Source organism: Heterocephalus glaber, unplaced genomic scaffold, assembly GCF_053883595.1.
Source record: "Heterocephalus glaber isolate CG9 unplaced genomic scaffold, H.glaber_assembly_v1.0 deba00001461, whole genome shotgun sequence".
NCBI classification, from domain to species: Eukaryota; Metazoa; Chordata; class Mammalia; order Rodentia; family Bathyergidae; genus Heterocephalus; species Heterocephalus glaber.
In genome coordinates, this window is record NW_028258308.1 from 23004215 (window position 1) to 23028126 (window position 23912).

The 23912-nt window shown below is 37.6% G+C and overlaps 1 long non-coding RNA gene across 7 annotated transcripts in view; it reads right to left on the reverse strand.

Annotated features, from left to right (window-relative positions):
• LOC110350767 (uncharacterized) overlaps positions 1-23912 on the reverse strand; it is a 169895-nt gene that overhangs the window by 98244 nt on the left and 47739 nt on the right. The window lies entirely within an intron of this gene.

Consider the following 23912-nt stretch of genomic DNA (forward strand, 5'->3'; position numbering starts at 1 on the left):
AAAGGCTCAAATCCATACAATTGAGAATGAAAAAGGTGAAGCCACAACAGATTCAGCAGAAATTTAGAGGATCATCAATACCTACTTTGAGAACTTGTACTCTAGTAAAATGGAAAACACAGAAGAAATGGACAGATTCCTAGATACATATGAATTGCCAAAGTTAAATGAAGAAGATATAGAAATTCTAAACACCCCAATTACAATGAGTGAAATTGAAAATGTAATAAAAAATTTACCAACAAAGAAAAGCCCAGGTCCTGATGGCTTCAGTGCTGAATACTACAAGATGTTTAAAGAAGAACTATCACCATTACTCTTTAAACTCATCAAGGAAATTGATTGGGAAGCAAGGCTTCCAAATTCTTTCCTGAAAGCAAGTGTTACTTTGATTCCAAAACCAGGGAAAGTCCCAACCCAAAAAAAGAACTACAGACCAATCTCCCTAATGAACATAGATGCAAAAATCCTCAACAAGATACTGGCAAACAGAATACAGAGGATCATCAAGAAGATCATACACCCTGACCAAGTTGGATTTATCCCAGGGATGCAAGGATGGTTCAACATCCGTAAATCAATAAATGTAATACACTATATTAACAGAACCAAGGACAAAAACCATATGATCATCTCAATAGATGCAGAAAAGGCATTTGACAAAATCCAGCACCCATTCATGATAAAAACCCTACAGAAAATTGGAAGAGAAGGTCTTTATCTCCACCTGATAAAGGCTACTTATGAAAAACCAAAAGCCAACATCATACTAAATGGTCAAAAACTGAAAACTTTCACACTAAAATCAGGAGCAAGACAAGGATGCCCACTGTCACCACTCCTGTTCAATATTGTTCTGGAAACATTAGCCATAGCAATTAGACAAGAGAAAGAAATAAAAGGAATAAAGATAGGAAAGGAAGAAGTGAAACTGACATTATTTGCTGATGATATGATACTTTACATAGAAGACCCAAAAAACTTGCTCAAAAGCCTTCTAGACCTAATTGACAGATTCAGTAGAGTAGCTGGATATAAGGTCAACACTCAGAAAACAATAGCCTTCTTATATGCAAATAGCAGACCCATTGAGAGAGAAATTTGGGAAATAATTCCTTTTACAATAGCATCTAAAAAACTGAAATATCTAGGAATCAACCTAACAGAGGAAGCAAAAGACCTCTACACTGAAAACTACAGCACTCTGAATAAGGAGATCAAAGAGGATATAAGAAAATGGAAAGATATCCCTTGTTCCTGGGTAGGAAGAATCAATATAGTGAAAATGGCCATACTTCCAAAACTGCTATATAGATTGAATGCAATCCCAATTGAAATTCCAACAATATACTTCACAGAACTAGAGGAAACAATCTAAAAATTCATTTGGAAGCAGAAGAAATCTAGAATAGCAAAAGCAATTCTGGGCAACAGAGACAAGGCTGGGGGTATCACAATCCCCAACTTGAAACTATACTACAAACTACTGTGATAAAAACAGCATGGTACTGCCAAAGAAACAGACCTGAAGATCAGTGGAATAGATTAGAAGATGTAGAAACAACTCCAGACATACTCAGCCACCTCATCTTTGACAAAGGAGCCAATCACCCTCATTGGAGAAAAGATAGCCTGTTCAATAAATGGTGTTGGAAAAACTGGATTTCAACCTGCCAAAGATTAAAACTAGACCTATACCTATCACCATGCACTAAAGTAAGATCGAAGTGGATTAAAGAGCTAAATATCAAGACAGAAACAGTTAACTTGCTGGAAGATAAGTTAGGTAGAACTCTCAATGACATTGGCATAGGAAAAGACTTTATGAACAAACCTTCAGTAACACAGGAGCTAACACTGAAGGACCCTTGTTAGCAAGACAGACTCCATATTGCTGCTTGACCCACCTGCCTGCCCTTTAGATGAACTCAGAAGGAGGAAGCTTAAAAGCCTCCTCTCCTTAGAAAGTCTCTTTAGAAATAACAATTAATCAACTATTGTTTTACAAATTTCTAACAGCAGGACGTTCTGCTTCTGTACCTTTTGCTTGCTTTACTAGTTCTATCCCATAGAGGTGCCTAGAAACTGTTGGCCTCAAAGGTGTATAAAACATGTTTGTCAACCCCCAGTTGAGCCTTGAGTCTGATGCTCGGCTCAGGTCCCAGCCGGTAATAAACTCCTGTGTGGATTTAGTATCAGTCTCTGGTTGGTTCTCTCTCACTGGTTGTAACATTCTTGGAGGCCCCAGTAAGATAGCCAGCTGCTCTAGAGATTATTATCTTGGAGCCTTTGTTTCTTTTTAGGAGAGACCAGGATCAGACATCGGTGGTGTTTGGCCCCTCTGGACACCAGTCTGCGGAAGGAGAGGCCAGCCTGATGGTATTCCAGGGCTCCAGGTAGACCGGTCCCAGCAGGCCCTATCGCCAATCAACCAACCCACAGGAGTTTATCGGGAAAGCCTCTAGAGGTAAGAATCGAATGATTCTTAGTGCACTGTGGGTAGGTAAGAGGAAGGCGGACATGGCACAGGTTCCCTTACCTAGAGTCTCTTTGCTATGGCAAGCAGTCTCAACTGGGTCAGAGTCCTCAGAAGAGCAACTCCCTGGGTGGGGTCCAAATCCATTTGGCCCCAGAGGTTTTACTTTCCAAAGTTTGTCTTTGTCTGTTTATTGTTGTCTGTCTGGTTGCTCTGTGTGCCTTTTGTGTTTTCACAGGCTAAAATTATGGGTTCCTCACAGTCCACAGATGGAACTCCACTTGATTGTGTTTTGAATAACTTCAAAAAAATTTATTCCACAGGCAGAGAAGATAAATATGGCATGAAATTTTCCAAAGGCAAATTGCAAACTCTGTGTCAATCAGAATGGCCAAGTTTTGGAGTCAGTTGGCCCCCAGTGGGAATTTATTCTGTGCACATTACTTGAAAGGTTTGAAATGTGGTCATGGGAGTCGGGGCCCCACAGGTCCCGATCGACCTTTGGCACTCGATCAAGACAGGACTATGGTCCATCAGCCCCATCTTCCTCCTTCCTTTTTCCTTTAAAACAGACAGAGCCCGGGGGAGGATTGATTTACGTCCCTTTTACAACTAGTGATCTTTACAGTTGGAAACATCAAAATCCCCCCTTCTCTGAAAAACCTCAGACATTAATCTCTTCTTGAGTCTGTTTTTCATACCCATCAGCCAACCTGGGATGATTGCCAGCAGCTTTTACAGATCCAGTTCACCACTGAGGAACGGGACCACATTTATCAACAGACAATCAAAGAGGTCCTGGGGCCAAACCCTGGCATCACTTCTGGAACTCTGGAGCATTCGGCCAAGACTGAAACAGTAGTTCCATCGCGACACCCCAAATGGGACCCCAATGATGATGATGTTAAGAGGAGGCTGGGGACCTACCGCCAGCACTTATTAGGGGGACTCTGGGCAGCTGCCAGAAACCCCACTAATTTGAGTAAGGTAAGTGAGGTTTGCCAGGGAAAAATGGAGTCTCCAGCAGCGTTTTTAGAGAGACTCTTGGAAGCCTATAGAGTTTTCACTCCTATTAACCCAGAGGCTCCCAAAAATGCAGCAGGTTTAAATTTGGCCTTTGTTTCCCAGTCGGCCCCAGACATTAAAAAAAATTACAGAAATTGGATGGATTTGAGTGAAAGAATAGGACTAAACTCCTGAACATAGCCCAGAAAGTTTATGATTATTGTGATGCCCCTGAGGAAGTCCTAGAAAAAAAACTGGGGAAAGTCACTATTGCTGCACTCTAGGCACAAGAAACAGTCCCTCCAGACAGAAAAGGAGAAAGCACCTTTTTGGCTTTAAAGAAAGCCTTAGTGTCAGCACCAGCCCTGGCCCTACCTCATGTCACCAAGCCCTTTCTGTTGTTTGTGGCTGAACGAGGGGGCATAGCCAAAGGAGTGCTAGCTCAGGCATTAGGGCCTTGAAACAGACCTGTGGCCTACCTGTCTAAAAGACTTGATCCTGTGGCAAGTGGATGGCCTACCTGTTTGAGGGCATTTGCAGCCACCACCCTCCTGGTCCAGGAGGCAGGCATGCTCAGCCTGGGAAAGGACCTGGTCATCACTGCACCCCATGTGGTGGAGACATTGCTGAGAGAAGCCCCAGAATGATGGCTCTCCAACGCCGGCCTGACTCAGTACCAGGCCCTGTTGCTGGATGCTCTATGCATCAAATTTGCCCAAGAACTGACTCTCAATCCGGCCACCTTACTCCCAGACTCCAACTCATATGCATGCCCCTCCATGACTGTCTGGACACTCTGACATCTTCCACCACCAACCTCCCAGACCTGACTGATGTTCCCCTGCAAAGCCCAGATGAGACCTTCTTCATCAATGAAAACAGCTTCATGGAAGACTGAGTGAGGTATGTGGGGATGGCCATAGTCAGTCCAGAAAAACAGGTACACGGGACACAGGTATTAAGCCAAAAGACTTCAACACAGAGGGCTGAACTAATAGCCTTAACTCAAGCCCTATTAGGTCGAGACAAGGCTGTAAGCATCTGCACTGACAGCCGGTATACATTCACCACTGCCCATGTGCATGGCAACATCTACAGACAGAGAGGGCTATTGACATCAGAAGGGAAAATTATCAAAAAAAAATTATTGACCTTATTGGAGGCAATTTGGAAACCCAGGGCATTGGCCATTATTCATTACAAAAGCCACCAAAAAAGAGATAGCTTTGAAGCCCACGGCAACTGAGAGGCCGATGATGCAGCCCGACAAGTCGCCAGAGAACCAGTGAGGCCAATAGACATTCTGCCCATCTGACCCTTTGGCTACCTGCCAGAAAGACCCACATATACCCTGGAAAAAAAAAAAAGAAAAAAAAAAAACAAAAGCAAGGGGGTACACAACTGGACTCAAGCTGGTGGAAGGGGAATGAATTTGTCTCCCCTGAGCCCTGGGGTGACTTGTTCATCAGTTACATCACTTAACTCACCTGTGAGAATCAAAGTTAAAAAGACTAATGAGCTCTAAATTTTCAATCCCAGAACTGATCTCTATGGTCCAGTGTCAGGTAAAAGTGCCGAAGACCAAGACCAGACCAGGCCACAACAAGCCTTTATTAGGGGAATAGATCTGCCGGGCTGTCTCTGAACAAAGGAGAGACAAAAGCAATATGGCTGGGGCAGGGAGAGTCTTTTATAGAGACTGGGGTGGGGCTTGTAGGGGCTGAGGTGGGGTTGAGTGAGGTAGTGATCAGGGAGTGGAGGAGCCGGTGACGTCACTAGGTGGTAGGGGGTGAGCGAGTATTAGGTTACTCTCTAGGTGGGACCAGGGGCATGCTGGGAGGAAGGGTTTATTCTTTGGTGGGAGCAACCATCTTGGCATGACATCACCCAGGGGAGGGGCAAGGCACCATAGGAAGAGGGCAGCTACTATACATAATAGCTGCTGAGGTAGTGGAAGACCTATCATCCAGAACATCAGTTCCAGGTGTCAGGTATGTACACAGTTAAACTCCAAGGCAAAACCAAGGAACAAATGTAATCAACTATGGGGAAGAGAGCCGGGGGAACATCGAGAACTTGATTTCACTGAAATAAAATCCAGCAATAGGTTCAAATATTTACTGGTATTGGTTGACACCTACTCAGATTGGGTAAAAGCTTTCCCCACTTGTGGAAAATCAGCCAACATAGTAACTAAGGTTTTGCTCCAGGAGATAGTTCCCCAATTTGACATCCCTCATTAACTGGGGTCCAACAATGGGCTTGCCTTCATGGCACAGATATCCAAATTGTTGGCAAGGGCACTACATATCGATTGGAAGTTACACTGTGCCTATCACCCACAAAGTTCAGGGCAAGTGGAAAGGATGAATAGGACCCTGAAAGAAACCCTGACTAAATATATTCTAAAAACTGGCAGTAGGTGGACTGATGTGCTTCCTCTAGCCTTGTTAAGAATTAGATGTACTCCATATGTGACAAGTTTACCCCTTTTAAAATCTTGTATGGGAGGCCACCGCCACTCCTCCCTAAGTTAAACCTTGAACAGATAACAGAGAGTTCTTGTGTCTCTTTACTTCAGTCTCTTCAAGCCTTACAGATTCTTCAGAGTGAGATCCAGGCTACAAAACAACAAGCTTGAAAAAAACCCTTTGCGACATTCCAGCCCCAGGGTTTCAAGCCAGGAGACCTGATCCTGATATGCTCGGTTTGCTTGCACAGAGGACTTGACTAAATACATTCCCAAATCAGTCTTGGCTAGCCAATCTGCCACTTTATTTTGTGTCACCATGTCTGTTGTTCCACAAGTCTTGTATTATAATAAAAAAGGGGACCGTGAACATCTGGGATTGACCACTGAACACTATAGGAGTAAATGGGCTGCCCCCATTTTAGTGCCCATTCTGGTGGGATTAGGAATAGCCAGGTCAGCGGCAATTGGAACTTCCTCCCTTCAGGACACAAATTTTAAAGTCCTAAGCCACCAAGTAGCCAGCCACCAACTAGCCAGAGATTTGGGTCACCTGAAAGACTCGATCTTCAGGTTATAAAAACCAGGTTGATTCCTTAGCTGAGATGGTCCTGCAAAATCAAAGGGGACTTGACCTCCTGTTCATAAAACAAGGAGGGTTATATGTAGCCCTAGAAAAAAAACAAAACCTGTTGCTTCTGTGCTAATGGTTAACTACCCTAGTTTCTGCTGTAACAGGCCCCCTAGTTATCTTCTGCTTTTGTTCGTGAGACCTTACATTATAAATGCTCTGACTAAATATGTTAGACAGAGGGTTGATAGAGTTAAACTGATGGTGTTAAGACAAAATTATGAGATTTTAAAAGACGTTTAAAAAAAATTCAAAGAGTAAATACAGGAATCAAAGATTTGATTAAGTTACAAGAACCAGTGGGGAATGAAGGACCCTTTTTAGCAAGACAGACTCCATATTGCTGCTTGACCCACCTGCCTGCCCTTTAGATGAACTCAGAAGGAGGAAGCTTAAAAACCTCCTCCCCTTAGAAAGTCTCTTTAGAAATAACAATCAACTATTGTTTTACAAATGTTCTAACAGCAGGATGTTCTGCTTCTGTACCTTTTGCTTGCTTTACTAGTTCTATCCCATAGGGGGGCCTAGAAACTGTTGGAATCAAAGGTGTATAAAACATGTTTGTCAACCCCCAGTCAAGGCTTCAGTCCAATGCTAGGCTCAGGTCCTGGCCGGTAATAAACTCCTGTGTGGATTTAATATCAGTCTCTGGTTGGTTCTCTCTCACTGGGTGTAACAAACACAAAGAATCAACAACTGGGATCTCATCTTTTTAAAAAGCTTCTGCACTGCAAGAGAAACTACCAACAGAGCTAAGAGACAACCTACAATGTGGGAAGAAATTTTTTGCAGCTGTACCTCTGACTGGTCTACTATCTAGAATATATAAAGAATTGAAAAAAATTAGACACCTCCCCCAATTCAAAGACCCAATTCAAAAATGGCCATCTAAAATGAACAGATATTTCTCAGACAAAGAAGTAAAAACAGCAAATAAATATATGAAAAAATATTCAACATCACTGGTCATTCCAGAGATGCAGATGAAAACAACACTGAGATTCCACCTCACCCCACAAAGAATGGCTGCTATCAAGAAATCAACCAATAACAAATGCTGGCAGGGGTGTGGAGAGAAAGGAACCCTTCTCCATGGTTGGTGGGAGTGCAGAATGGTGCAACCACTGTGGAAATCCATATGGAGATACCTCAAAGAACTGGGACTAGAGGTCCCATTTGACCCAGGTATTCCCCTACTGGGTATCTTCCCCAAAGAATTAAAAGAATCATACCACAGTGATATAAGGGCACCTATGTTTATAGTGGCACAGTTTGTAATAGCTAAGGTTTGGAAACTGCCCAAGTGCCCATCAACTGGAAACTGGATAAGAAGATGTGGTTGTTTTTATAAAATGGAATACTACTCAGCCATAAAGAATGAGAAACTAGAGTCATTTATACCTAAATGGATGCATATTGAGGCCATACTCTTAAATGAAATAAATAGGACACACATGCGTAAATACCAAATAGTAACTCTAGTGTGAGAAACTTAAAGTGTAATAAGGATGAAAACGAATAATTGATAATTTGAAATAGGAAAAGGTCCAAAGGTGGAGGGGTGGTGGGAAGGGAAGGGGAAAGGGAAGAAAGGAAAGGAAAAATTATGTGAAAGAAAAAAAAAATGGAAACAAAGTCTATGTAAACAGGGAAGGGTGGTGGGGGTGAAGGGTGTACAGGCAATGGGGAAAAAATTAGAACTAAGATACATCATGTTCAGGTACAAACACCCAATTATAAATGTAAATGTATTGTATACCTAAAATCTACCAATTAATATATAAATTTTTTAAAAAACAGACATAAAGAGGGAAACATAACCAATAACAAATCTCAGATCTCTGAGTTTCAAAAAGAAGTAATCAACACGTCATTTTTTGTTGCTGTTGATTTTCTCTAGAGCAGTGGTTCTCAGTCTGGAACAATTCTGTCTTCAAGAAAGCATTTAGAAATGTCTGGAGACAATTGTTTCTCTTTATTGGGGGAGTGAGGATGGTGGGTGGGGATGGATGCTACTAGAATCTAGTGGGTAGATGCCCGGGATGTGGCCTGTATTTGCTTGCTAGAACTGCTGTAACAAAATGTACAGATGGATGGTTTATAAACAGAAATTTATTTTCACACACTTTTGGAAACTCGAAGTCCATGACATGGGTGACAATATGGTTTGGCTACTCCAAAACCTTTGCTCAGCTTACAGATAGCTAACATATGTCTGTATTCTTACATGGCATTTTTCTCTGTGCAAATACACCCCAGTGTCTTGCCAAGTCTCCTAGTTCTCTCATTTTATACTAACACCAGTCAGATTGAATGAGGGACAACTCTAATGGCCTTATTTGAACATAAAATCTTCCCCAAATGCTCCATCTATTGTATTCGGGGTTAAGGTTTCAACAATGAATTTGGAGGGGAGCAATTTGGTTCATAACATTCTGTTTTCTGAACCCCCAAATTTAATCCATATCCTTCTTACAAACAAAATAGTCACCACCATCCCCACAGCCTAAAAGCCTCAGCCCATTCCATCATCAACTCTGTCCCCAATTCTCATCTAAATATCACCTAAATCAAATCAATGAATAATTCATTCTGAGACAAAAATTCTAATCCAGTTGTAAATCTATAAAGCTACATGTTATCTTCTTCCAGACTATAATAATGAGACAGGTGCAGGATAGGTATTCTCACTTGCAATCAAATCCAAAACCTAGCAGAGGAAATTTTATTGAATGTAAATGCTTGAGACATATCCTCTTTGACTTAATGAGCTTGTTTCTGAGCTCAAGAGAACAATAACCCTTCCCACAAGCCACCCAAGTCCCTAGGGTGGCATAATTATTCTCAAAACCCAGAGCACCATCTTATACCTACAGTTGTCAACTATAGCAGGGTCCCTGAGATCCCTGCTGAAACCAAATTGGAGACAGGCTTGGCTCCATAGGTTTATGGCTATAATGGAAGTCCTGCAGACTTACGAATTATCTTCCAGGTTATTCTTCCCTTTTCTTCTGCCTCAGTCTCCTGTGTGCTGGGGGATTATAGGTATGTACCACTGTAGCTGGCCTCCCTTTTCTTAAAGGACATTAAATGTTCACTGCTGGATAATTCTATTCCTAAAGAATTGCAAAACACTAAGAAGCCTTCTTTCATTTTTCCACCAGCCTTCCCATCTCTGGACCCCTTTTTTAGTCCAATCTGGCAGTGTTTCTACTAGCAAAACTCATCTTCATTTCCAGTTCCTGCTGAGATGGTTGATTAGATCCATGGATTATATTTACAACCTCTTTCTGTAGTAATTGCCTAGTCACATTCTTGACATTCTCTCTAGCACACACTTTCTCACATTTTAGATAGGCTGAAATTTTTCCATAACTTCAAGTTACAGTTCCTTTTCACTAAATAATTCCTTCATCTTTTTTCTCATATTTTACTATAAGTAACAAGGAAAAAACAGGCTTCATTTTTAACACTTCGTTTAGAAATATTCTCAACTAAACAGACAAACACAACATTTCACAGAACACTAGGTTATATTACAACCAAACTACTTTTGTTTCATAACAAAGGTCACCTGTCCTCCACTGAGTAATAGCATGTCCCTCATTAGCAGAGGGCTCACTAGAAGTATTTTTAGTGTTCATGTTTCTATGAAAAATCTCTTCAAAGTAATCTAAGCTTTTTCCAACATGCACCTCAGAACTCTTCTATCTTCTACCCCTCAAATTTTTCCAAAACCATTTTTACATTTTAGATAGCTGTGATAGCAGCACCTCACTTCTTAATACCAAATTCTGTTCTTGTCAGGATACTGCACAGAAATATAGCCAACAGGATATGTATACAGAGAGAGAGGAGAGATTTCATTTAAGTAATTGGCTATTAGGATTCTTAAGGTTTAGAAAGTTCAGAGTCTGGGGGGTAGGCTGGAAGGCAGGAAACTCAGGCAAGAGTTTCAGTCTAGTCCAAAGGCAGTCTTCTGAAGAATTCCTTCTTGCTTGGTGGAGGTCAGTCTTTGTTTACTAAGGGCTTCAACTAATTGGATGATGTGTACTCGCATTCTACCAGACATTTTTATGCAAATTCTACTGATTTAACTGTTCATCTCATCCACAATATAAGAACAGCACATTTACAAAAACATCTAGAATAATTTTTGACCAAATACTGCTGAAGTTGAAAAAGTCTGGTCTAGAAAGATATAGGGGGTATTAGGATTGACATTATATAAACAATGGGTATTATATAAGCAATGGATTATATATTGATACAAACAGAATTTAGATTCCTTGAATGTATGACCATCAGTATTCTTTCTTTTCAGATCATGGCCACATAAATATCAACATAAGTGCTCAGAAAACAGTGGGCACTCCATAAATGTTCCTGATTGACAAGATTGGACTCCAAGAGTTAGAAAGTGAGAGGAGAAATACCACCAGTATGAATTTTGTTTGTTTTCATATTCCATGAAATTTATTTCTTGGCCATGAGTTTAGTGCATATATTTCAAAGACTGATTTAAATGACAGATTTAACTTATTTCCCTGATCAATGCAAGTCACATTGTAATTGGCTTTTGCTGTTGTTATTGTGGTCTTTAACAATATGAGAGTCTTAGAGCTAATTTAGGGGCTTCTCATTTGGAAATAAGAGTAATTTGGTGAAATATACCTATACAAGGCCCACATATATTCTATAGATTTAAGAATTTTTTTAAAAACCAAGGACACACATCATTAAAAAATAAAAACATGATTTGAGTTTTTACAACTAAACATATCAAAATTAATGCAAGCATAAGTCTTGATGTTATTTGCTTTCTCCCATAATAACATTGCTTTATAATTGTTTGCATTAAAAATAAGTGTATCATTATAAAATTTACAGTTCTAAATGTCTTAATATTTGCTATACAATATTTGCAATAGTTTTCCTGGCTATTTTTAATAGGTACAAATTGATTATATAACAGAAGTCCTTCCACTAGGAAAAAAATGTTATGTCTCATTCTCTATAGTCTTTCAGATTTATTCTGATCAGAGGAGTGATCAATGCTGAGAACATGATGAGCCCACAGAGGTTTCGCAACATAATCAATAAAGTACCAATGATATCTCAAAAATAGCTGTGAGATCATCAGTGGTACTTTATAGTTACAAATATGTGGTCAAAATAGAGGCCCCCCCCCAAGTAGAAGCATTTGTTCCTGTTTAACTGGCCCCATTAATTCTAGTATTGTATGAGTTTTACTCTCAGAGAAACTGAATGGTTGACTTTCCTTTAGGGACCAGCAGCTGGCTATAGCAAACTAAATATCACCTCCTTACCAATCACTTCCACACTAAATACTACCATGATCCTCCAATTCATACTAAAGACAAATAATTTTGTAGGATATTCCTTAGGCTGGTCAGTAATGTTCAATGGTTCTCTGGACCAAGCTGTGTTAGTTGATCAGATAACCATTTCCACTATTTTTTGCTGCTAACATGAACAAAATTGCATATGGTGCATTACTTTCCTTGCAAACTTCAAGTATTTTTGTTAAAATAAAGAAGACAGAAGATAACTAATTTGTATGAAGGCTTAAACCTTGATTGGTTGTTGTTAAGGTAAACTTTAAGTTAGAGAAGAAGATAGTGTAAATTTGTATTTGACTGAACATCAAGTGAAACTTTGCCAAGTGTCGCTGATCACAGTGGTTAAAACTGCTCACCTTAATCATGGACACACCAGAAAACAGTTACCCTTGCTCTGAAACACAATGAAATGCAAACCCATGAATTTTTTTGTCAAATGTGAGGCAATTGACTTCTAGAAATAGTTATCTTCATCTGTAAATTATTTAAAAACATAGCAGTCACATATTCTAAATAAATATTGCCTGATTGACAACAAAGCAGAAGTGAAATCTACACCTTTGAGTTGAATTTTGTTTTATAATTAACTTTTATTTTTAAAAAAGTCTAGATTTTTAGAAAAGTTGCCAGAAAGTACAGAGAGTTCTTTACATCCTTATTAAAATCACTAAATGAGAGGCTATGATACTGGAGTGGTTTTAATGCCCTCAGTCCCTACATAGTATGAGTATGAAACTTAAGCTCATTCAGGCAGCCCACAGATCATTCTCAAACTTCAACCAATTTCTTTGCTTTACTTCCATGTTCACCCTACAAAAAACTTTTGTGATGGAACCTTTAGCCACATGCGGTTTCTTGCTCCCAGATTCATGAATCTGCATTTGCTCAAATAAATTCTTAAAATTTTGACATGCCTCAGTTTATCTTTTTAATACCCTTCTCCTAGTTTTTCTTATTATTAACATTCTATATTACTATGGCATATTTATCAAAATATGACATTGACATTTGTACCTTTATTTCTCACTAAGGTTGCCACATTAAATTACCACAAACATGCTAGCCACATGTTATCACTGAGTATGTTAATTTTTATCACTTGTTTAAGATAGTTTTGCCAAGCTTTTCCTCCCTAACTTTACTAGATTTTCCCTCTTACTGCACTCTGCTATATGAATTCATGACACTAATTATAGACTATGATTGAGGAGGGAGAGTGAGAGTTAAACTCGAGTTTCTATAGAGGAAAATATCTGTACATATTATTTAGAATTCATCTGTTAGAAAAATATACCACTTCTCCATTTATTTATATCACTGTGGACTTCTGTATGTTTATTTTATATTTTGGGTTGTTATCCAATGTACATTGTTTATTTTATTTCTAAATTGTTCAGCATTTACCCTTGAGATATTTTTCAGTTTGACTCTTTTGACTTTTTGACATGACCCCAGTATTGTTGGGGTTTTTTTACTACATTTTTACTTTCTAGTACCATATGATATTCAACATTCAAGGCTAAATAAAATATTTGCTCAAGACTTTGGTTTTGTTTGTTTGTAAGGAAAAACAGCACTTGCTAACAACTTCTGTAATCTTGATAAGTAAAAAGGTGTTATAGTTTCACAAAATAATGATTTAACAAAGAGCAAGCTTAGAGTTTTGTGAGATAGTCTCATACAACTAAAATTTTCATGCCTCAGGCAGTGACACAGGGGAGTACACTGAATTCCAATAATAGCGTTAACAACCTTTTACTCCAACACAACCTCAATTGAGATTATCAATTCCCTACTGGTGCAGAGTTCTACTGGCTGTAAACTGGGAGTTCCCTTCTCACTTACTTTTAACCTCTGTCAGTATTTGTAAATGTATAGTTGGTGTTCTCTATAAAATCACCAATTGAATAATACATTGTTTTCATATAACTGTTTTGGCCCTGGAGACCTTAGAAAATTTTATGCTGTAGATATAGGTCACTTACTGCGGAATTGAACTGAAACCAAGCAGCCTGAAAATCCTGAGCATACACATTTGAGATAAACAGCCCTATCCAAGATTCTAATTGGTGTATTTATTTATATTTTCCCTAAAAGAAGGAGATAAAAGATATTTGCCTGCTACTGTTCTCCTTCCTATGAGACAGGCTTTGTTTACTTAAAACTACTTGGTCAACGACACACAAAACTGAGTTAGAACTAAGATATTATATGGCACAAGGACAATGTCAATAACATATGACATTTTACTTTCTTCAAAGCATACACATAGACATGTTACATCAGCAAAATAATTGTACCAGATGGGCAAGGAAAGTATGCTGAATGTATTATTTCTACACTGTGGAGTATACAGCCCAAAGAAGAGTGGTTAAATTTCTTTTTTTATTGCAGTTGTTCATTTACAGAGCACAAAAATTTAGGAAAATTTGGAAATAGTTCTTCAGTCATTTTATATTAGCAATAGATGTGCAGAAAATCATAAAGTTTAAGGTACATCTAAACTGTTTTTTAATGTTCTTATCAAATATAATGAGGCAAATTCCAATGAGAAATTTAAAAATCAAATACAGAGTAGTCAACCTTCCTCAAAACTCAAGCTGTATTTATATGACTGTATATATTAAACTGTACAGTCTGATTACCCAGACTGTTTTCCAAAATTTAACCTGGTAACAACAAATATTCTTATTCCTTAAAATGTAATGTCAAGGGAATTTTGTGTATATTAAAGTCAAAGTTAAAAATATGTGGATGACTTTCTCTGAAATAAGGTGGTATTTCAATAAAATATGAATTTAGTAGGATATGCACTGTGAGATGGTAAATGAGGAGCTATGACATGATGTGCTCTTTTGTTTTATGCATGGAATTTTTAAAAAATACTGTATTTTATCTTGTTACTTCCACAAAAGCGCTTAGCCACCTTTCGTATTTTCAACACCACTACTTGACAAGAAAAAGAGAAGAGTAATCTGTGGACAGAACTCTGAAATAATAACCAGGAGAGTGTCATGAGAAAGAATGTCATGTCAACTGCTAGGATGTTCCCTGATGAAGCCTCTGTGAGATGCAGGATGAACGTCTGCATGATTGCTTATGACACAGAGTGATTTTACTTTTGAAATCTAAATGAAATCATTAATTCCAAAGGGTAGAGTTACTGTACACATCGCATTCACCTTTTCAAGAATAAAGGAAAGGAAGAATTAAGCAGCCAACTTATTTAAGATTTTTTTCTATGCGTTTCACATTAGTCTACTATTATACTTCCTTTTAAGATAAATATGATATAGGCCAGGGATTTAGCTCAGTGGTGCTGCCGCCTGAGTCACAAGTACAACATCCAGAGTTTGATCCCTGGTACAAATAAATAAATAAATAAATAAATAAATAAGATATAAAATGTCACTGAATATGGAAGTGGCCAAGGGTGAATTGAGCCCTGTCTGTCCATTCCCAATACTGCTGCAGCTGAGGGATCCTGGAAAGCAGCCACCCTGGATTTTATATCCCAGGGGACACATCACATACAGGGCTAACACCTGGGTGATTCTACCCATTCTCACCATATATCAGAATGTAGCTGTATTAATCATTATATTAATCCCATCTCTGGGACAAAATATCCAACACCTGCAACTTTTATTTTGGCTCACAGTTTCAAGGGTGTGGTCTATGCATGGTTGACTTGCTCCAAGTCAGAAATGTCATGATCAAGGTCATGGTGGAGGAAAGCTGCTCAATCTGTGGCATCCAGGAAGCAGAGAGAGAAGAAAGGAGTCAGGGGCAAAAATACATCCTGATCATGCTCCCAATGACTCACCCTTCTGACCAGTCCCCTCTTCCCTCACTCAGCTACCCCACTCCACCTCCACATTCAACTATGGATTCCTCAATGGATTAATCTAGTGATGAGAATAATGCCCCCATGATCCAATCACCTTTCAAAAGCTCCACATCTAAACACATGAGACCTGGGGGTACATATGTCTTAGACCTAAACCATAATATTCCCAGTACATTCTCTAATGTGTAGGAACCTGGAGAGAACTTGTCTGGCCAAAGGCCACCTACAGCACTAGCTGGACAAATAACAGCATTTCCAGTTACGCTATTCTATTTCTTAAGACAATGTGGTCATTTTATTTCAATTATTGGTCAATATGCTGTATTGTTACTACTATTAATTTAGATTAAGTTTAATTTTCTATCACTTAAGCAAAGTAGAAGATTTAATTTTACTTTCATTTACTCTTTTCCAATGTTCTTCTTTTCTTTCTGTAGATCCAAGTATCTAACCAAAATTATTTTCCTTCTTCCTGGAAAGCTTCCTTTTAACTTTAATTTCAGGGCAAATCTTCTGGAGATGAATACTCTCAGTTTTTGTATATCTGAGAAAGTCTTTATTTCCCCATTCAGTTAAATGTAGGGATTGAGCTATATCCATAGCCCATTTTTTATTTTTTATTTTGAGACAGAGTCTCGCTAAGTTGCTAAATTACCCAAGCTGGGCTCTAACTAAGATCCTCCTGCCTATTCTCCCAGAGTGTTGGGATCACACCACTGGAAGGATAATTTCACTTGATACACAATCTTTAATTTGTAGAGTTTTCTCCCTGCCCTTACTCTCTCCACTTACTTCTTCCTCAGATGATTTCTAATTATAATTAGAATAATTGTCATAATTCTTAATTATAAGAATATTTATAATTAGTATTCTACAGTCGAAGAAGGTAACTCCAGTTGTACTTCTTGTATTTTTTTGCTTTTCCTTTTTTAATCATTTTTTTTTCTTGTCTGGAGATTGAACACCTAGTCCTTGCACTGAGCTACATCCCAGTCCTATTTTATTTTTAATTTTGAGACAGGGCATTTCTAAATCAGTAGGTTGCCCAGGGTAGGCTCAAACTTTTTATTCTCCTGCCTCAGCTTCCCATAGTACTGGGATTACAGACCTGTGTCACCACTCACCACACCTGGATTCACACCCATCTTCTTAAAGTTCTCTGAATGAACTAACTAGATGTGTGATTGAGCGTCTGCCACAAATTTTGGGAAGTTCCCAGCTGCCATCACTTCTAATACTTCTTTTGCTATATTCCCTCTTGTCTTTCTGGTAATCCAATTAAATATATGTTACACCTGAAGTAATTTTCTCACACTTTTTAGATATTCTGATTTTCATTTTTTTTCTAGTTGCATTTCAGTTCAGAATGTTAATATTGACATGTATTTAAGTTTACAAATTTTATCATCAGCTATATCCAGTCTACTGATTACACCATCAAAGGCCTTCATCTTTTTTGTTACTCCTTTTTCAGTTTCTAGAGTTTCCTTTTAATTATTTTTTGGTTTTCATCTCTCAACTAGCATTATTTATCTAGATTTGCATATTGTTCACTATTTTGTTGGTTTCCTTGAGATGCTAATCATAGTTATGTTACATCCCTGTCTTCTAATTCCAAAATCTGTCATTCTGATACTGATCCTGATGCTTGCTTCATGTCTCAATCACTTTTCCTCACTACTGGGATGACACACCTGACACTTTCAACTTAAAGGAGAAGTTCATTTTGGCTTACGTTTTTGGTCCATCGTTGGCCAGTTCCAAAGCAGGAAGGTTCTGGCAGTGGGAACATGCTCACCTCACACCTCATGATGGTGGGGAGGCAGAGAGAAAAGGGAGGAGCTGGAGAGAGATTCACCTTTCCAGATCACCAGGGCAACCTGTCTCCCCTCACCATGCCCCACCTCCTGACAGCAAGTCAGCCTAGAGCCCCCATGAGGCAATCACCTGCCTGTGAGTGCAGAAGAGTTTTGGAGAAGATGTAGATATTAATGATAGCACTCCAGCTCTTCAAATTATATCCTCTCTCAGCATGCTGGTAGCATTTGTTAAAGCCAGATAAACAAATGCATCCATGCATACATACATACATACACACATACATATCTGGAAATAGATATAAATAAATGTCAAAGTACATAATGCATATACATGTATATACATACAAACATACATATACATATGAACTGAGGTAAATTAGCCTTCAGTGGGGGTTTATATTAACCTGCTGGGAGTTGGACTTCATTTAGCATTTACCATAGCTCTAAGGTGAGAGGCTACCAATTCTTCTAGTGTCCCTTTTTGTCTATTGATATAGTGGCAAAATTAGGAAAAGAGAAGTATTCAGTCTCCTCACAAGTGTTTTAGGTACCCTATGCCCTTGGGCTGTGATCTTACCAGTGTTTCTTAGATTTTCTTTCCTCCCTCAGGGGTAATAGAAGAAGGCTAGTGAGACCTGGAGTCATAGATATTCATATCCCCAGGTGAGATGGGAATCTTTGCCCTAGACAGTAGGTGCCCATTAAGAAGAAGATGCTCAGTGCATTTTATCAGGATGACTCTTTCCTTCCTGCTGCCAGAGACACAAAGGACCCTCTCTGGAATTCCTCCCCATGAGACACTGGTGACGTTCCAGAATCCAGCTGGAGTAGAGAGGGAGTTTCACTCTCTCACATTAGTCCACTCAGGGTCTACCAATTCATCAAAAATACTATTTATGTGTCCTGCAAGTTTATGGCTCTATCTGCTCTGCTTCCAGTAAATTGATTTGGACTATGAATTTCTGATTCTATCCCAATTTCAGGATGATTTGTCATGTGATCTCAGTTCTCTGATGAGTCTAAGAAAAATAATTGCTTTTCAATTTATTTAGCTTTTTCTTACTATAAGGACAAAATAATGACTTCTAAGCCTTTTACATATCAGATAAGATTGTAGCAGAAGTTCTCTAAACTTAGAGAATATCTCACTTGGTAATTTTCTCACTCTGGACAGTTTCTGAAATGTACCACTCTCTTATTCAAGACCAAAGGCATACAAGCTTAGTAATATATTCAAAAAGCCAACTGTTCTACCTGTAGGCATCCCTTATCTTGAATTATTAAAGAAAGATATTTAACCATTCTCTTAAATCTAAAGTGAATTCAATTAATTAATATTTATACTAACTGATTTCAGCTAATAGTAGTCATCAGTAGAAGTCTGGTCTACTCAAATATTACACTTTAAACTGAATTGTACCAAACATAATACAATATATTTTGTGAAATTTGATTGCTTAGATGTTATCTATATTTTGTATGTATTAAGTGAATATATACATGGTGCTCATATATAATATAAATATATTTCCCTGTATTGCAATTTTAAATCTAGTTTCCACTCTCCTCCCTCCTCTATGCCCTGATAAACTGATAAAAAATAAATTAAAATCCTTCCTTAGTTTCTGAATTCTGGTTAGATTCATCAAAGGATAAGAACGAAATTGAGGCATTAACTCCTTCAGTTTATTCCCTGTGTGTTCACCTTGTATAGGGCACGTCCCTTGAACAAAATCCTCTCTTGTCCTTTCCAATATGAATTTCTCTTTAAGGGTTTCTTACTACTCTTGCTTTTTGTTCATTTATGTCTGGGTTATAAAATCCTAACTGCTTATGTGGTTAGCCTGTGAAGCAATTAACAATATCTAAAGCAAACATAAAAGAAATACATAGTACAGGACATCTTGTCATCCTCAACCTTCCATTTCTTTCTCCCTAGTTGTTGTTTTCGGAGATTAGACCATATTAAGGAAACGGCTAAAGATAGAAGTCTGCCTCCGTAACATCTACGCAGAAGAAGTAATTGCTCTATGTTCTTGCATTTCTGAGCCGAGATCAGCAGCTCCTATTTTCAAGAGACAATCAATCCAATTAACTATGTAGTTGTTGGAAATATCTTCCAAATTCTGGCAGTGTTGCTTGTTAGACTTATATTAGGTTGAAGAAATTTCCACTTTTTAGAGTCTTAACAGATATTTTGAGAATTTAGAAGTTATCATATAATACACCTGACTATTATGTTAACAGTGACTATTTACATAAACCAGACATCTTTTCCCTCCCTTGTGAGACTCAATGCAATATAGAACTAACCTCTTTACCTTTATTCTATGCTTGAGCTTCCCCATATTCAGGATTTTATTTTCTTCTATTCTGTTAGGATTCTCCTAGATTTAGCTCTACTTCTTGAAATTCTACCCTTTATTCACAGATTACCATGGAAAGCAAGTCCTCTATAAAACATATCCTAATGTCTTCAATCAGATATTCTCTCCCCCTCTTTGAACAATTACTATATATTATTTATGTCTCTCTTATTATCTTTTCATAACACACACCAGAGTAAGTTCTCATAATTTGCTGGAGTTATGCTCAATAAAGTTGCTGCTGACACTAAATTAGCAAATAATGAACCATCGTTCCTGAAGAAAATAAAAGGTTAGGTTTCTGTAAGCCTTTGATCACCACATTTTTGTTGACTATTCAATACATGATGCTGTTATATGTATGTTTAATTTAAAGCCGCCTTCTTTAATTCATTATCATTGATTCATTAACATTGAACTCATGGCCAATAGCATCATGCCTGAATGAAGCTTATCTACCACAGACATTTTCTCCTAAAAGTACATCGCAGCATTAAGCAGAACTTCAGCATTACAATTTGAGCCATTTTAAACAGTGAAGTTTAAAAAAAAAGTTCAAAATGAAAAACAATGACCCTAAAAAGGCTGAAAAATGTTAATAGTATGAGAGCTGAAATAACAGGCAGGGCATCTCCTTGTTCAACCTTAGCTAAAAAAGTGCATATTGGGCAAGTTTTGACCACTTTGTCCATGTATGAATGACTGTGAAAGCACCACAATTGTTGACTTTGGTATTATGAATAAAGCTTACTGAGTAGATAATTTTGTAAATACGTAGTCTATGAATATTGAAGCTAGACTCTGGGTTTGTATCTGTAAATATCTGTGTGTGTATTAAGTACCTGCTCACTCTCAGAGACTGGATTAGGCATTGTGAATTTATAAAGGTGAGATATACCAATCTGGCAAAGCAGATAATCAAGTAAACTGATGCTTGCAATATGGTATAAAATATGCAGAAGGAAAACATGTAAGACTATAAGGGTACCTGATGAAGTATCAAGACTCAGTAAAGGTTCCCTAGAAAGAATGGCTATGAATAAGGTCCTGGAGGACAATTACAGGTGAAATTTTTAGCGTTTTATTTCGTAGAATCTAGTACAGTGCCTTGACGCATAATCAATAAACAATAAAGATAAAGCTTTAATTACCAAGGTCTACTTAGTTCAGAAACATAAAATACGAAAAATTTATTTAATTGAAATGTGGACATATAATTACTTCTGAAATCTTGGCAACCATTTCAGCCATATAATTTCTAAAGCAACAGCACATTCCTGTAGGACAGATGTCCTATGTGATGACATCATGCAGGACTAAATGGGGACAGGCAGAGCACTGAACAGAATGATAGCAACTGAAATTAAGGTGAGCTTGATTTCATGCAGAGAAAGAGCAGGAAAATAGATAATCAGTGATAGCATCCTAAAACCAAGGCAGAACTTTCATAATGGAGGGACTGTGGTATGTGTTGTAATGAGTCCAAGAAGTGTGAAAAAGGAAAAGCATCCATTTGTTGACTTTCACAGCTAGAAGGTGATTACTGACCTTGGCAGGAATGAGTCCAGTAGAGAATGAAAAGTAGAAGCTAGATTGTAGTGCGATGAAGAGCAAATTAAATGGTGTGTCTTGTCCTCTACCTCTACCACAGGCCTTTCTCAGCCTCTCAAACATAGGCTGATCTCTCTGGATATAGGTCTTAAAGTGCTCTGTACTCTTATCTAGTTTACCTCTTCTGAGATTTCCTTAGCTCAGACTTTATGTCCTCCGCAAGGTCTTCCCTAAATGTTATCTGTCGTGTCAATTCTTGCTGATACAGACTCTCATAGAATCCTACCACAGATTCCAAGTCCACATCTATCTGAGGTCCTGACTTCCCTTCTCATCCTGAAATGAAGTTAAGACTGTGCCTTATGTTCCTGACAATGGTATTCTTATCGCCTAGTGCTCCTTCTGGCACATAGTTTTATGTTTGTTTGTTTGTTCCAGCTAGTAACTATTCTTCATGTAAAATTAAAAACTTTAAATTTATTCACTCATTTTATTTCCTTGTGGTGCCTTGCATATGCTAAGTGTTCAATAAATATGTTCAAGCAATCAGACAATAATTAAGGTGCAATTTAAAAATTAATACGAAATATTCTAAATAGTCACAGAGAATCTAGAAACTTCCTCCAGCACAGTATGGCTTCGCTTTTTTATTCACAACTGTATCACCTTTGCTTAGCATGCTACCTTATACAGTTACTGCATAATGACTTCATGTTGAGTTCATAAACAAAAATAAAATTATAATCAGTTAAAATTAATCTATACCTTAAGTTTATACATTTACAAGGCAATTTTTAAAAATGTTTTTAAAGTGACAGCTTCTATGGCAATTCCATAAGACAGAGAGATCATTTCAAAAGAAATTTGGTTCTTAGTAACCTATATTATGAGGAAGAAATGAAGTGGTACTTTTAGAAATAAGGGTAGGATAACAAGGATCTTTCTAATAGACTCAAATTTGAAAGGTTACAACTAAGAAATACAAGACTTGAGCATTATCAACAATGCCTATAAAAGTAAATCATGAAGATCATCTAAAATGTACTAAAGCTAGAATAAGGAAATAATAAAAATAAAACTAATAAAAAGTGAGAGTGTTGTTAAGTTATATATACAGTTATAGAAACAAAGAATAAACAGAACTTAAAATCATTAATATTATAGTCACCAAAGAATTGTAAAATTAAAACTACAATAAGATATTATTATTCCATATACACTAAGGTGGTTAAAAGAAAAAAAGATGGACAACTCCAAGATTTAACAAATATATGGAGGAACTGGACCTCTTGTAGACTACTAAGAGGAATATAAAACGATACAAACTACTTTGGGAAATTTTGACAGGTTTTCATGAAGTTAAATATAAATTTGCATTATGACCCACATTTAGTTCTGAAAAGTAAAAGTTTACATTCATAGAAAGTCTTGTACTTGAATGTTCACAGTAAATTTATTCACAATACCTCAAAACTGGAAGCAACTCAGATACCCATCAGTGTGTCAATGGATAAAAAATTGTGGCATACATGGAATGTCTCTCAAAAATAAAACAGAAATAGATTATGTATACATTCCACAATGTAGATGGGCTTCAAAAATGCTTAAGTGAAAGAAGACAGACTATAAGACTATATGCTACGTAATTCAATTTATATGAAGTTCTGGTATGAGTAAAACTAATCTACAGTGATTGAAATTAGATTGGAAGTTGTCTGGAACAAGTGATAGAGAAAATCATTGAGAAAACACATATGGGAATATTCTTGAGTTATGAAAATATTCTATATCTAAAATGTGGTCAAATTTGGTCAAATTTATTGTATTGTATGATTTTATGTATATTATTTTTATTCTATCAATTTTATCCCAGTAACTTTCAAAAAATTTAAATTATATAATAATTCCAAAAAGTAAAAGTGGAAATCTTCAACATCTCTTTTGTTTTTATTTCTACCACTAAGAGAAATTTATTAGAATCAGCTTTAACGAAAAGAACCAAGACAGAGTTTAGACAGAAGATCAAACATTAGAGTCTAACTTTATTCCATTAATCCAAATTTTAAAACACAGAAATTATACTCCATGTCTTGGTCAGGATTTTTCATTATTATAAGGAGAATCCACAGTTTCAATCATACTATGAACTGAATTATCCTCCCACCAAAGTCATAAATTGAAGCTGGGGTGTGGTGGCACACATCTGTAATTCCAGCACTCGGGAGGCTGAGGCAGGAGGATGGCCATGAGTTCAAGGCCAGCCTGGGCTACATAGTCGAGTTTGTGGCCAGCCTGACTACAAAGTGAGACCCTGTCTCAAAACAAACAAACAAACAAAAATTCATAAATTGGAACCTTAACCCTTAATGTGACTATATGT